At 37.7% G+C, this 15,264-nt stretch overlaps 1 non-coding gene across 1 annotated transcript; it reads right to left on the bottom strand.

Annotated features, from left to right (window-relative positions):
- Positions 1 to 13,559: 13,559 nt before the first annotated feature.
- Positions 13,560 to 13,666, bottom strand: LOC125492200 (small nucleolar RNA R71). The gene has a single exon (XR_007268644.1). It is a non-coding gene; the product is annotated as a small nucleolar RNA R71 (small nucleolar RNA).
- Between the last annotated feature and the right edge of the window lie 1,598 nt (positions 13,667 to 15,264).

Below are 15,264 nucleotides of genomic sequence, written 5' to 3'. Positions count from 1 at the left end.
TCACGATTTAATCATGGGAGATTTTCCATGCTCACGCTCCAACGTCTTGATGTTGTCCCATCTAACGGCTGAATTTATGGCTTATAACACTCTTTCCTTATTTGGCTGGACCGTTACCATTCAATGCCCTGCTCTCAATCTTGCATCCTTCATTGTGTCTTCTGGTTGCATTTACTTTGTCATCACGTCAAATGGTATCACGTCATCGAGTCATCGCGTCATCGCGTCAGCGTCACCCTGTCAAAAAATTCAGCCATAACAGTGATCATACTCCTAATAAAGCTGTACTCTAATGGTATTGTTCAATACTAAACTGCCACACTGCCATGTTGCTGGTTCGCTGAAAGCCCATCAAAATATGGCCTCTCAGTCAAATTTAAAACGATTTTCATAATTGTGATGAGCATACATTTTCATGGGTAGATGTCCAAATGGCAATTGACTTTGGTTGTAGAATGCAAATATGCATTCACAGCCGGTTTGAATGTCTGATAGCCCGTAATAAATGGTGGTAACAGTATTAATTCAATTTGTTTTGCAAAGAAAGTTTCATGGTGATGCCTGTAATGATGAAAGTTCCTCGCTAAACAAGTGTCTATTTCAGGAATTTCCATTACAACTCTACACTACCATTTAACAACTCTATTCTATTTATAAGTTTATATTTCATACATACCCATAAGCATAATACTGCTTTCCAAAATTTATGCATTACTCGAAGAATAATCTTACCAGGAAGTGTACGTTCTCTGGTAATACAAGTGTATACATGGAAAATGGATGTTGTTCTGTTGCAAATTTCCTTTACTCCTATCGTTCTATGTACATACTACTCAATTGACGGTTAATATCATGGAAGTATTTCTCATTTCAGGCAACTCATAAGAACTACTTAATCCAGAATTTAGTAGTTTAGCAAAAGAAATGGATTTAAAGGTTGGTATGAATACGACAACATTTTCTTTCTTTGGGTACAACACTGAAATCAACTAGATATAGCCATCAACACTGAAATTAAAATTGAAATCAACACTGAAATCAAAACTAAACACAATGCTACTCTATTTTTGAGGGGAATATATAATGCTCTGCTTATAGGAGCACCAGCATGAATGTTTTGATGAAAATTCGTCAATGCACTTAGTGCTTATTTTCTGTTTTCTATATTTGGCAACTGTAATGGGACCCGGGGGGCAGGATATGTCACAAAAGTTGTGTGGTGTCTTATATTGCTTCCCTGGCAATCGTAGATATGGAATAGAGGGAAAGTAGTGTTTGAAAGGTATTTCAAGGTGAGCACTCAGTTAGAATAGTAATCACCTTATTAGTTACTTATCTCCACTAGGATCCCCCTTTCACTAACTGAAGCTATGGAGATATTACCAACGGTAAAGGCAGTAAGACTAGTAAAATGAGGCAGGTGCTTACTAATCTGTTGTAATTATGAGCTTTTTTGTCCATTAACTGGTTCTGTGACTGACAACATCTTTTTTTTTATTTTTAGTAGGAGATAAAATTAAATGGTCTTGCAACGCTAAACTACGTAAAAAGGCCTACAGATTTTATAAGTAGCAAAGAAGTCATTTATGAATTGTTCAATTATTGCGATTTTATATATAGTTCACCAGGAGGAAAACAACAAAATAGTACGACAACATCATGTTGATCACGAAATAGAACCCTTAGATTCTGCAAGGACTTCTTTTTCACAAGCCCTTAAAGGTACTAGAAAATAATCCTACTTTAATTTCTATAGTTTAAGGAGGAAACATGTGCTTACCGTGATTATATCATATAACTCGTCTAATTTGGTTTTCGGAACATCCTTCCAACTGTCATAGGTGATGCACACTCGTTCTCGAGTAACTACACCAATATAGGTGGTAAAAGTGAGGCGGTTATCACCACGTGGAGTCCTCCGAATTGGATGCCAATCTAAAGAAATTTTGTTTCCATTTTGAATAGCCTTCCCCACCTTAGCGAGTACGGTACATCCCTTCTCATCATCACAATTAGACTTTTCAACATCAGAATCATCAGAAGAGGTTGGACCACCTTGAGAGCACACTTGCTTTTTCTTCTTGGCCATAAAGCTACAAAAATTGCAAATAGAGAAGCCATTAAAAATATAGTAACATTGACAGATAACATAACATGCATTTCTTATTAAACATTAGATCTAATTGATGCATATACTCTAGGAACTTTTCAACGCTAGATATTAGAAGGTTATAAAAAAGTAGAACAACATCAACACACTTCACTTGTTTTTACGATGACGCTTTCTAAGTTTATCCTTAGTACTAATTTTGTCAACCCAATCACCTTCCTTATGGTCATCACGTACATATGTTGATGAATCTTCGACCTCATCGTCAAGAACACCCTCGTTTCGAAAAATATTAGTTGTTGGTATTTCTTCCAAAACAACATCCTCATCATAATCATCAATGTCTTAGCGAGATCTTGGTGTTATAACGACTGACCTCTTCTTATCAACTGGGTCAGTGACGTAAAATACTTGCTTCACCGGACTAGCTAATATTTATGGATCTTCCTTGTGACCAAGCTTGTTAAGGTGACTAAAGTGAAGCCTAACTCATCATACTCGACTCCGGCATGTGAATCAACCCAATTGCATCTAAAAACCGGTATCAAAAAACCAATATATTGCAACTCAATGATTTCCTGAATGACCCCTTAGTATGACATTTTACCACATACAGGATGCTTGTCTTTAGAACTAGCAAAATGCATAGCCTCAACTTCAACTGTTACCCCCACTGTTCTACATAGTGCTAATTTCATCTTGATCTCTAGTGTAGAATGTACAACCATTTATGACATATCCCGAATAAAAAGAGGCATCGAAATTAGGTCCATAAGCTAGACTCTTAAGTCGATCAGAAATGGAATGAGATGAATCTTCAAGCTCTTTCATAACTTGAGTTTTCAACCATGTGTTGAATGATTTGTTATGTTCTCTTAGTAATGATTTCTCATTTCCTCTTCGATTGTATTGCCTTAAATAAGCAATGTGCTGCTTAATATACGTGCAACTTCATCCTCGTTAAAGAGAATATAAGTGTGCGCCATGTACCACTGCTCATGAGACAAGTCAAGTTGCTTACGACCTAAAGTACTGTTTCCTTCCATTTTTCCACTATGTCGTGATATAGGAAGCCTAATCGTCTTCGCATTTCCTAAAGATTCAATACAATATCCAGCAGTATCTTCATAAAGGGCTCGCTCAGCAATACAACCTTCCGGTCTAAAGTGATTTTTGACATATTTCTTGTAAGTTTTCATTTGCCTTTCAAAGGGATATTGATTTCTCAAATAAACGAGACCTCAAAATCTTACCTCTCTCACCAAATGAACAGTTAAATGAACTATGACATCGAAAAATGATGGAGGGAAGTACATCTCTAATTGGCACAGAATGATGACAATTGAAGTTTCCAAAGAATTCAAGTCCTTAGGATCTATGACTTTGCTATATATTGCATTAAAGAAAGAACATAATCTGATAATAGCAAATCAGACTTTTTTAGGTAAAATTGAACGAATAGCCACAGGTAACAAGCGCTGCATCAAAACATGGCAATCATGAGACTTAAGACCTACGAGCTTCATATTTCCCATTGAAACAAGACTTCGAATATTAGAAGAATAACCCTCAGGTACTTTTACACCCGCTAAACATTCACAAAATTCTTTTATCTCTTTCCTCGACAGTGTATAAGCAACTGGAGGCAAAAAATTTCTATTGTTTCTTTCAACAACGTGGAGTTCTTCTCTGATCCCACATGCTTTTAAATCTTCTCTAGCACTAACACCGTCTTTCGTCTTTCCTGAGATATTCAATAGTGTTCCAACTAAGCTATCACACACATTCTTCTAAATATGCATCACATCTAGAGAATGTCTGACAAACAAAAATCTCCAATAATAAGGCAAACGCCATAACTCGCAACATTTCTTATATCCCTGTTTAGGAAGTTCGGTCCCACGGTTCTTTCCAAATGTAATCTTAAGATCTTTAACCTTTTCAAACACCTCTGTACCACTCAAGACTCTTAGACGTCCCCTTAGTTCCTGTTCCCCCTCAAAAGCCTTTTTCAATTTACGATAAGGATGATCATATAGCAAAAATAGACGATGTACATCAAAGATATCCTTTCCAGATGATGGAAGCCACTTTCCCCTTGTACCATCCTCACCTATAGAACAAGGGTGTTTTCCTTTCGTAGTATACCCATAAAGATTACCATAGGCTGGATAATCTTGAATGGTGCAAAATACATTGCTTTAAGGTTTAACGTCTCATTTCGGTGTGCATCATACACTTCTACACCTGAATCCCAGAGCATCTTCAAATCATCAATGAGGGGAGCTAAGTACATGTCAATGTCATTTCCTAGTTGTCTAGGACCAGAAATCAACAATGGAAGCATCATGTACTTTCTTTTCATACATAGTGAAGGAGGTAGGTTATAGGTAACCAAAATTACTGGTCAAGTACTATAGGTGGAACTAAGGGAGCGAAATGGATTCATACCATTGGTGGATAATGCAAGGTGTAGGTTTCGTTCTTCTTTACCAAACTCAAGGAATTTTCCATCAATAAACCTCCATTGCGGGGAGTCAGCTGAGTGTCTAAGTTTATCATCCTTAATTTGACCGTTATGATGCCATGTCAACTTTTCAGCATCTCCCGCATTTGAAAAAAAACATTTAAATCTTGGTATTATAGGAAAGTACCACAAAACCTTAGCTGGAACTCCTTCTTTCTTCTTATACCGTGACGATTCACTTTCATTTCTATATAATATGAAGTCGTTAGGGCAAGCGTTGATTTTTTCATAAGAGAAGCTCATTGAGGACAAAATCTTTTTTGCCTCATATGTATTACTCGGAAGGACATTATCACTAGGAAGCATTCTTTCACTAAGTCAAGGAATTCAGTAAACCCGCATCGCTCAATTCATGACCTGCCTTCAAATTATATAACCTAAGTACACTTGACAATCTTGTATACCTTTCACACCCTGTGTGCAAAGGCTTTTCATAATCAACTAACAGTTTCTCCAACGTAGAAGGATTCTCATCAAACTTATCATGAACATCCCGTAACATATCTTCTAACCTATCACCTTCATCGACAGTAGGACCTTCCTGCACACTTTTTCTAGAAGAACCTTCCTTATCCTCCCCATGCCACATCCAAACAACATATGTTCTATCAAAAGCTAATTTGCTCAAATTATTAAGTATGTCATCTACTCTTTTATGCATAAAATTATGGCACCTAAAACAAGGACAACGTAACCTAGTACGACCTCCAGAGTTCTTAACAGCAAAATCGATAAATTCCTTTACTCCGGCCATATATTCGGGACCACCCGGTTTTGATTTTGATATCCAACTGCGATCCATATCTACACACCAACAATTTAACATATTTAAAGAATAATTACATATTTACGTATGTGCACAAATTCGTATACATGTAATCATAGGCCTTGGGTCCTTATCACTCCAACCTAACCTTGAACATTTAACCTCACTAGTGAATGCGTACTTGTTTATCATTTTCAAAGAAAAATTCGGCAACCTCGGTTCTCCAAATACACAATGAAGAGCATTCACATCCAAGTGAGGTTACACTTACAAGGATAATCCCAAATAGGGGAGTATTTAGAGCCTACTCCTAATGAGTAAACCCTGAATGGGTACGAAGTTAATGCAAAATGAATACATGCAAGCAAACACAAAAGTAAGAAAATTTACTTACCTAATTAATCCACATATAGACAATGCAATTCAAGATGCTAGCGACAACACAAGCCACACCTAAATGAACAATAAACACATAAAACAAGTTAAATCATTATATGATAAATTTGCATATAATTAATTGACTTTAATATGTACACGATAAACAAAACCTGTCTAATGTATAATATATGAACGATAAGTGAAAAAATTATATACTTAGTATTAATACTATACTCCCTCTCAAAAAATTGAGTTAAGCATAAATACAGGACTTAACATTTGGTATTACATCAAAAACTTAGGTCCTTCGGTGCATTATATAACCAAAAAGGTTGTGCATGATTTTTTCTTTATTTTCATTTACTTGGACAAGGGTATTATCATAGCAGCCGTCTTCCTAAATGACATGCCTCATAATGTTGAGCAATTTTTTTTCCATCAATCGATTTTGCCTTTCTTATCGATGTTATAACATGTCTTATTTTATAGTTCTTTGTGCAAACCAAACAAACTCAAACCGGAATGGAAATAAAATGTCTAAACCTATTGCTTCTCCCTTGCCCTTCAACTAACAAGGTCGCCACATCTATAGACTAGCTTCTGAAGTAAGTGCAAGAACTTTTCACAATGATACTAAAATTGGCACCCTTTTCTGGAATACATGAACTCACTGAGACATAGAACACGAGAAAGCCTATCAACTACCACGCCCAGAGATGTGGCAATCATGATTCAAAGAGAAACCTCAGGTCGGACCTAGTTTCCCTCTTTAAGATAATTGCTACATTTCTAAGACCACCGAGAACATAGTAATTCTTTCTACTTAAGAGTCTAATACCTCAGTACAAGGAAACAATTATCGTCTAGACTAACATAACTTGAAAGATAAGGGTAAAGCTCACAAGTTACATGAACTGGAGATACAGAAACCTTATGTTGATGGACCGAGAAGCAAATCTTTACACATTTTCTCTAACATTAATAAGTGGCCAGGATAGATGGCAACTATGCCAGCAGCCAGTAAATAAGCTTGAATCGTACATATGGATACATATTCTTGAACAATCCTATGCTTTCTTTTATTAACTTAAAAACATTCCCCCTGGCATCAAGATAGAGAACACTAACTCAACCAGGAAATCTAAGTGCTTTATAGACAGATTTTAGTGTGTATTATTGAAATATTACAGAACCTTAAGAAAGAATATTTCCAACAATTACCTCCGATAATGCTTAACAATCCGGACACAGTTTTGCACGCCTTCACTCCGTCAGTATTTCAGTTCCGTTGTAATCACTTACTGTCATTGAAATACTGAGGGGGTCAGCTATGTAAAGGACTAAAGAGGGTGTAATGTATGAAATTGAAATGAAAAGCATCTTAGGTCTTCAAGATTTATCTTCTTTCTACTCTGGGTTATCTATAGAAAAGGCATGTTCAGTCTTCATTCTAACAAATTGGAACCACAATGATGAAGTATATGTTAAGCTATAATTTTTTAAAAATATTCGACTCTTGAATCACAGTGATGAAATGGATCTTATCAACCCCCTAGTTTATGACCCCATTACAATTCGCTGAACCAATCTCGAAAGAAGGCCGATTTACACAACTCAATCTACACAAAAGAAGGCCCAAATTATGTATTAACAACAAAATCTCTTGTAACTATGAAGAATCCTACACATCCTTCAACTGGCATAAGAATTCTCTTACAATTGCATTTCTCAAGTATACCCACTTCATAAATCAAATGCACAATCACAATGCAATCTAACATTTAGGTTAATGTTGGTAAAAATAATCAAATTAACTTCTCCTTTTGACTAAATTCTATATTTTTCCTCGGAATTTCAGCCTATTTCATAATCGAACTTCAAACAACCAAATTTCCCCTCAATATCTGATAAAAATTTGTACTTTTTTTATCATCAACATGCCAAACTAATTCAGCAATCAGCAATCAGTAATCAAAACATTCTAAAAGGGCTTCACTTGAAAGCTCTAAAAAACATAAACCTTAACTATGAAGTACCCCAATTTTATACTTTTTCGAAAATCTCTTTTCTTCCCAAAAGAATCACAAATTGACGAAAAGAATCACAAATTCCAGAAGAATTGAGGAAAAGAATTGACCAGAATCATAAATAGACGAATATAACAATGAAAAGCTTGCTTGCTAGACAAAAAAAATTGCTCGAATTACCTTTACAAGTGCACCAATTTTATACTTTCTCGAAAATCTCTTTTCTTCCCAAATGAATCACAAATTAATGAAAAGAATCACAAATTCCAGAAGAATTGACGAAAAGAACTGAGGAGAATCACAGCTTGACGAATTGAACAACGTGAGAGCCCTGATTATGAATTTTACGAAAGCAAAGGTGGAATTTTGATGGAAGAATTTGGATTATGGGGAGTGGTGGTTGTAGGGATGGTGTGCGAGTGCGACTAAAGCTCTGAGATTGTTGAAGCTATGGTGCAAGTTGTTATGGCGCAAGATCAAGCAATGACGCAGTAATTTTTTTTTCTTTTGACAGGCATTAACCACGTTCTAGGTAGAATAATATTAGGAGAGGTAGTTTTTTTTCTCTATTGTATTTGTTGCATAATTTTAATAGTAAATAGTATTATATATAAAACTTATACTGCATTAGTATTAATTAAAAAGATATTAAATTTTAAAATGATTATTTTTAGGAAACCGGTTGAAGTTAGAAGTAGTCTCCTAAATCTTCACAATAAGAATACATACGTATAATAGTGTATTATGTTGAAAAAAAATTGAATTAAAAAATTAAAATATATCAAGGAAACTGGTTGTACTTGGAAACAGTCTCTTATTTCACAACAACTTTTTTTATTAGTCAAATACTTAAACTTAAGAGACTGATTTTAGATAATAAATGGTTTCCTATATTTAAGAAATGGGTTAGTAACCTCAACCGGTCTCCTATAGGTAGTCTCTTTATCCATTTTTGTAGTGAGTGCTTCCTAAAATTGGACAGAGCGTGTCTAACAGCATAAATAAGTAGTGTAAATGTATATATATATCACACTGGTCCACATTCATTGGAAGACCAAGTCGTGGGAGTTGCAACCACTTACCATTTTTTAGGGGAGGCTCTAGTGCAAGATTTACTTGAAGCTCTATAAAAGGAATGCAGTACAACGAAGAAAAGGAGTGAGGAGAGGTGGCCTATGATTCATTGTCTCCATGTAATGATTCCACTAAAAAGCTATTGTCTGCTATTAGTATCATTATACGTATTTCATTGCCAAACTCTTATCAACACCATTCCACAAATACATTCCACTACTACTTAGAAACTACTATATTTTATATCACCTCTACACAATAATAACTATCCCAATACACTACACCTATCTCCCTGTACCAAGCTCAAAACCCTACATACTACTGTTAGTAATATGTAGCCAGGGTCATAGAGAGGCAGCCCCACAGAGAGAGTTTCACTTGTCCAATTACACACTATATAGCCATTTAACGCCCGAACCATAGTAGATTGGTGGGCTCATGTCCACCAGCCGTTTTTACCCACCTTCATCAGGGTTTTCCACATCACCATCTTTTGCGTCCCCTCTCTTTTTATTTTCATCGTTTTGTTTTTCTTGTCTTAGTCTAATTATCGATGTCCTAACCAGAGATTGTCCCATGGGCGATTTTTGGCATAAATAGTAACCAAAATCCTCTCGTGTTTCCTTCAACAAGTCTTGGGTGAACCAAGTTCATAATAACTATCTTGTCAAAAAAAAGTTCATAATAACTAATGCACACCCAAATCGACTATATGGTATAAGAACTGACTATGTTAAATACAAAATATATGATAAAAAACCTACTATGTAAAACATCTGACTATATCATACGAAAATTGATTATAGAATAGGTGATCAATTCCAACAAAAAGTGATGTTTGGAGTTCAATTTGGAATTTTGGAATGTGGGAGGCCACCGAAGCTGCACCATTTCCTTTGGAGGGTGTGTAGCGAATAGTTGGTGACTCAAGTACGGTTGAAGGATCGTAATATTATTGAAGATGGCAGGTGTGGTCAGTGTAATGGAAATGGCTAGAGAATAATTCATGCCATTTTTTAGTGCAGCACTGTAACATCAATATGGCATAACTCTCCTTTGGCTTCTTATCTTGTTGTCGCCCTAGACTCGTCTTTCATAGATAGATGGAAGTGGATGAGTTCGAGAAAGGATCTACTGACCTTTGCGACACTCGCTTGGGCTACATGGTCGTATTGGAGTGCAGTGGACTGGTGGTGCCCACGGAGCCTTAGAGGAGTGTAGAGGTGGGGGTGGTAGGTTTTTTTACGATTGGTCAATGACTACAAGGCTTATGCCCATTCAGTTATTAAAAGTTGCAGATCGGTAGAAAGGGTGTTGTCAAGACCGGGTTGGACGCTACCGGCAGTGGGGAAGATCCGCTTGAACAGGGATGCTGCTGTAATGGATAACGTGGGCGTAGGGCTGCGTATTGTTCTTCGAGACAGTACGACTGTACGGGGAGGATGGTTGTAGTTGGGGTGAGGAGATTGGGTGCTCGATGGGCAGTGGTCCTTGCAGAGACTATGGCTTCAAAGTGGGGTTCAAATGGCTTGCAATGTGGGTATCCAACAGGTAGAGGTGGAATGCGATACTCTGAATGTGGTGAAGGTTATCGATAAGCAACAATATGGCAGGACTTCGATGCAGTAAGCCAGGATTTCAAAACCGCGGGGTTACAAAAAAAACTTAACAACAAACTGAGATAATGAAGATCGGGTTGTTTTCCCATTTCCTTTGAGTTTTTTTATCTAGGTGTATCACTCATCATTTTCTATATTCATTATCTAATACAAATTAACACATATGAACTAATAACTATTAAACTATATGAAAACCAGTCAATACATTACCATCATGAAGAAACTAAATCATCATAGAAAATTATAAATTAATTGACACTACCTAATTTATACAAATTCACATTTCACAAAAAACTTAACAACAAACTGACAAAGTGCATCCACGATCCATCACACTTCACAGATTCGAAAATTCACACATGTATGCAGATATTACAATTAATATCAACCAAATAAGATTTTAAATATGCAATTAATGAATTAGGAAATAAATAATGTCAAAAAATTAAAATTTAAACTCTTTCAAGTTTCAATACATTATGGCTCATGGTTGCCGCGAAATTCGGAGGAGCGATGCGGGCGTGCAGCGCAGTGGTCCTTGGTCACCTGGTTGGCATGCAGGCGTGTGTCCCAGTGGTCGACGGACTCCAACATCTGAACGTGATTACGTGAAGCAGTGAAGGCTGCAGCGGTGAAGCCCAAACTAGGCAATTAATTTTTTTTTTTGTAGCATGATACTGAGGTGTATTGGAAAAGGAAGGAGGGAGAAAGTGATAAGTTTTAAAAAATAAATGCTTTTTAATTTTTGATTTAATTAAAAATTTAATGGGAATGGGACCCACCGTCATTAATAAAATTAAATTGAGTTTGCAAGTGGCCAAGATAATAGGGGAAATTAGCGTTGAACTCCGCTTTTCTAGGCTCTAGCGCTGAACGTTGCGCTGATTTAATTATTATTTTTTTTCGAAAAATCTTTAAAAAAAATTTTAATTTGCGAGGTCACTGATAAGTGGACTTTAGGTTCACTTATTTGCATTTAGTTTAGGTCATTTATGTTCATTTTAGGCCATTTAGTTTCCTTTTTCTTTCCCTTTTCCATCATTTCTCATATTCTCATGTTTAGCATTTAGTTTTAGTTCATTTGCATACTATTGGGTTGCATATAGGTCATTTCATTTGCATGTGCATTCTACCCCCTCCCCCATCTAATATGTTCTTGGAGTGTTTTGAAGCAAAGATAAGCAAGGAAGAGGCTCCAAGCAGGGGAGCGGGCGCTCCAACGCCCAGAAACTCCGTTCTTTTTGTTTCGTCTTTTATAACTTTGCCCTTGTTTCTACGGGGTATAAAACCAATTTTGTAATAATTCTAAGACTAAGTTTTAATTTCCAAAAAATTAATTAGTTCTAATTAGAGAGAGTTTCTAGAGAGAGAAGTAGAACCTAGAGAGTGATACTATATCTAAACTTTTGAATGTGGGTTATTGAAGCTATTTCAATGGAGTTTTGCATTTGAATATCATCCATCTTTGAGTATTTCTTCTATCTTTTCTCTTATTTGCTTTTATGTTTGTTTTATCTTGCTTTGGTATTGATTAGTAGTAATTAGTTGATGATTAGCTTATTAGATAAGATTTTCACCATTATTGCTTCACCATTGTTGCTTCAAGCTTTTTATTTATCCCTTTCCATGGCTAGTGAGTAGATTAGTAGCTAGGGGAAGGGGATGACCTTGCTAACCATGAGTTGGCCTTAAAAGTCAAGCTTGGGGTGTACTTTGGGTGAGATTGTGTTGTCTAACTAATTTGATTGCCTTGTTTATTTGATTGATCACCATTTGAACTTGTTGTGGAAATCTAAGGTGAAGGATTGAGAAATGAAATCTTAGATAGACCTTTAGCTAGATTATAGGTTGGCTTCACCATGAGAATAGGTGTTTGACTCCCTAGGACCTCGTTTGGATCACTATGAGTTGTGAAAATACTTGATTAACCGATTTTACCATAAAAATAGGTAAAATCGGTTGATTAAGCCCTCCTAATTAGCTCGAGAGAGTAATTGGGAAGCATTTGAGTGATCGAGTCCCCTAATCGACCCTATTGAATCCCCTTGGCTTGACGATTTGGTTGATAATCTGTTAGCTCGTGAATCCCCTATCCCTAGTGTCCTTTTAATATAGTTTGATTCGGATTATTTAATCTATTTGTTAGCTTCTTAGTTCCTAATTGCTTAGCTGTTCACTAATTTTAAAAACCCCAAAAATAGTCTTAGCTCGCTAAATCACATTCAACCCTTGATTAATCTTTGCTTCCTTGTGGATTCGACCCTTTCTTACCCTATATTAGGCTAAGTTAGGTATTTAATTTGGCACGTGCAACGACCGTGTCAAATTTGGCGCTGTTGCCGGGGAAGCAACGGATTACATTGCATTGAATTGTGATTTTTGAGTCTAAGTCAACTCTATTCCCCTCCCTTTTTCCATTTTTATATTTCTTTGGTTACCGATTGGTTGCTTGCTACTTGGTGGTAAACCTTTGTGTTGCTAATCTCTCCCTTTAGCTTTTGTGTTTGCATGTCAAGAAGGTTATGAAGTGATCATTTGCTTCCAATCGACCACAATCTTGAGGGCACTCTACGGGAGTTGAGGAGGATTTTTCGGGAACCAAGGGTGCTAGCTACTAGTGAGGAGCAACCGGGGGAGGTATTTGAGGAAGATCAATCCAGTTCTTCTACTTCTAGTATCATGGCGGAGGGTCCACCCCTCCAAGAGCTTTGAGGGACTATGGTCACCCCGAAGCATTTGAGTCAAAAGTGGGATACGAAGGCCACAACTACCGCTAACTTTGAGTTTCTTCCACATTTGATTAGAATGATCAAGCAAGAGCCTTATGGAGGATTTTCTCATGAGTGTCCACTTGACCATTTGCGAACTTTCTTGAGCTTTGTGCCACGGTCAAGCAAAATAATGTTAATCAAGAGTTCGTGAGACTTAATCTTTTTCACTTCTCTCTACGGGGAAGGCCAAGAAGTGGTTACAATCTCTCCTCCCGATTCCTTGACTACTTGGGCACAAGTGACGGCGGCTTTTGTTGATGAGTTTTATTCTCAAGAGAAGACTTCCGAGGCTAGGAGGAAGATCTCTAATTTCATACAAGATGAGGATGAGAGTTTGAATGAGGCATGGGATAGGTTCAAAGACCTCCGAAGATCGTGTCCGCACCATGGGTATAGTCAATGGATGTTGATGCAAAGCTTCTATGATGGGTTGCTTCCGGAGCGGGGGGTCAACTGACCAAACTACCGGTTGATAGCATTGAGCCCACCATAGAGGAGGTTGTGAGGCATTACTCTTGGGGGAACACAAGGTCTACAAGCAAGAAGGCTAGTGGCAAAGGGAAGTATGATGTAGATGCTATGGATCATATCCATGCCAAGCTAGACACTCTAGCTAAGAAACTCGAGAAGGTGAACTTGGCATCCCCAAGCCAACCACCTTCCAAGCTTTCTCTTGTGAAATTTGTGGGGCACCGATCATGCAAGCTCTTATTGTGGAGGATCTACGGAACATGTCGCATGGGTTGGTGCAAGGCAAGAGGGGGCTTCAAACTTCAACAACCAAGGGAGGTGGAACAACCCCTCTCAAGGATCATGGAAACACCCTCCACCACAAAATCACAACAACTACACATCCAACTTCCGACCACCCGGTTTCAACCAACCACAACAAAGACCACCCTTTGAGCCTAACCAACCAAAGCCTTCATCACTTGAGTCTACACTTCAACTTTTCCTTGCCCAACAAACCAAGACCAATACCGATAATGATAAGAAATTTGGGGATATTCACTCTTCCTTACAACAAATGCAAGCTCACAACAAAATGATTGAGACCCAACTTGCTCAAATTGCCCAACAAGTAAGCAACACCACTTCCCCTCTACTAAATTTCCAAGCCAACCCTGATTCACGAGCATGCCAAGGCCATTACTTTGAGATCCGGAGCAAATTATGAGGGGCCTAAGATGCCTAGTGAGGTGAATGAAAGCCCGGAAGTTGAGAAAGAGGGGAGTGAAGGTGAGGTTGAGAAGCTTCTTGAAGAGGTAATAGTGGAGGATGAAAGTGATGTTGTACCGAGTCAAGAGAAAGAAGTTCATGAGCAACGCAACAAGGCTAGTCAAGCGACACCCAAAGCTTATGTGCCTCCGGTTCCTTTTCCTCAAAGGTTAGCTAAGAAACAACTCAATGACAAATTCATGAAGTTCTTGGAAGTCATGAAAGGACTTCAAGTGCATATCCCTTTCCTCCAAGCCATGTCTCAAATGCCCACTTATGCCAAGTTTCTTAAGGAGCTCCTCTCCAATAAGACCAAGCTCGAGGAAAGTGCTACTATTGCTTTGACCGCCGAAGTTAGTGCCGTACTTCAAAACAAGCTCCCCAAGAAGCTTGAAGATCCGGGGTCATTTTCATTCCTTTGAAGATTGGAGACTTGGAGCCCAAGAGGGCCTTGGCGGATTTGGGGGCGAGTGTGAGTTTGATGCCCTTGTCCATAGCTAAGCAACTTAATTTTGAACTCAAGCCTACAAGGAGGGTCATTCAACTCGCCGATAGATCGGTGAAGGTTCCTATTGGAGAGTTGGAGGATGTGCCGGTCCAAGTTGGAAGGGTCTTCATCCCATGTGACTTTGTGGTTATGGAGATGGAGGAAGACTCCCAAGTCCCTCTTATACTTGGGAGGCCTTTCCTTAAAACGGCTGGGGTTCTTGTTGATATGAAACGTGATGTGCTTACATTAAGGGTAGGAGATGAGAGCATGGAGTTTGCTTTCAA

Source organism: Beta vulgaris, chromosome 7 (assembly GCF_026745355.1).
Source record: "Beta vulgaris subsp. vulgaris cultivar EL10 chromosome 7, EL10.2, whole genome shotgun sequence".
Taxonomy (NCBI): Eukaryota; Viridiplantae; Streptophyta; class Magnoliopsida; order Caryophyllales; family Amaranthaceae; genus Beta; species Beta vulgaris.
The sequence above is the reverse complement of the archived record's forward strand: the minus strand, read 5'-3'. Positions and strand labels throughout refer to the sequence as shown.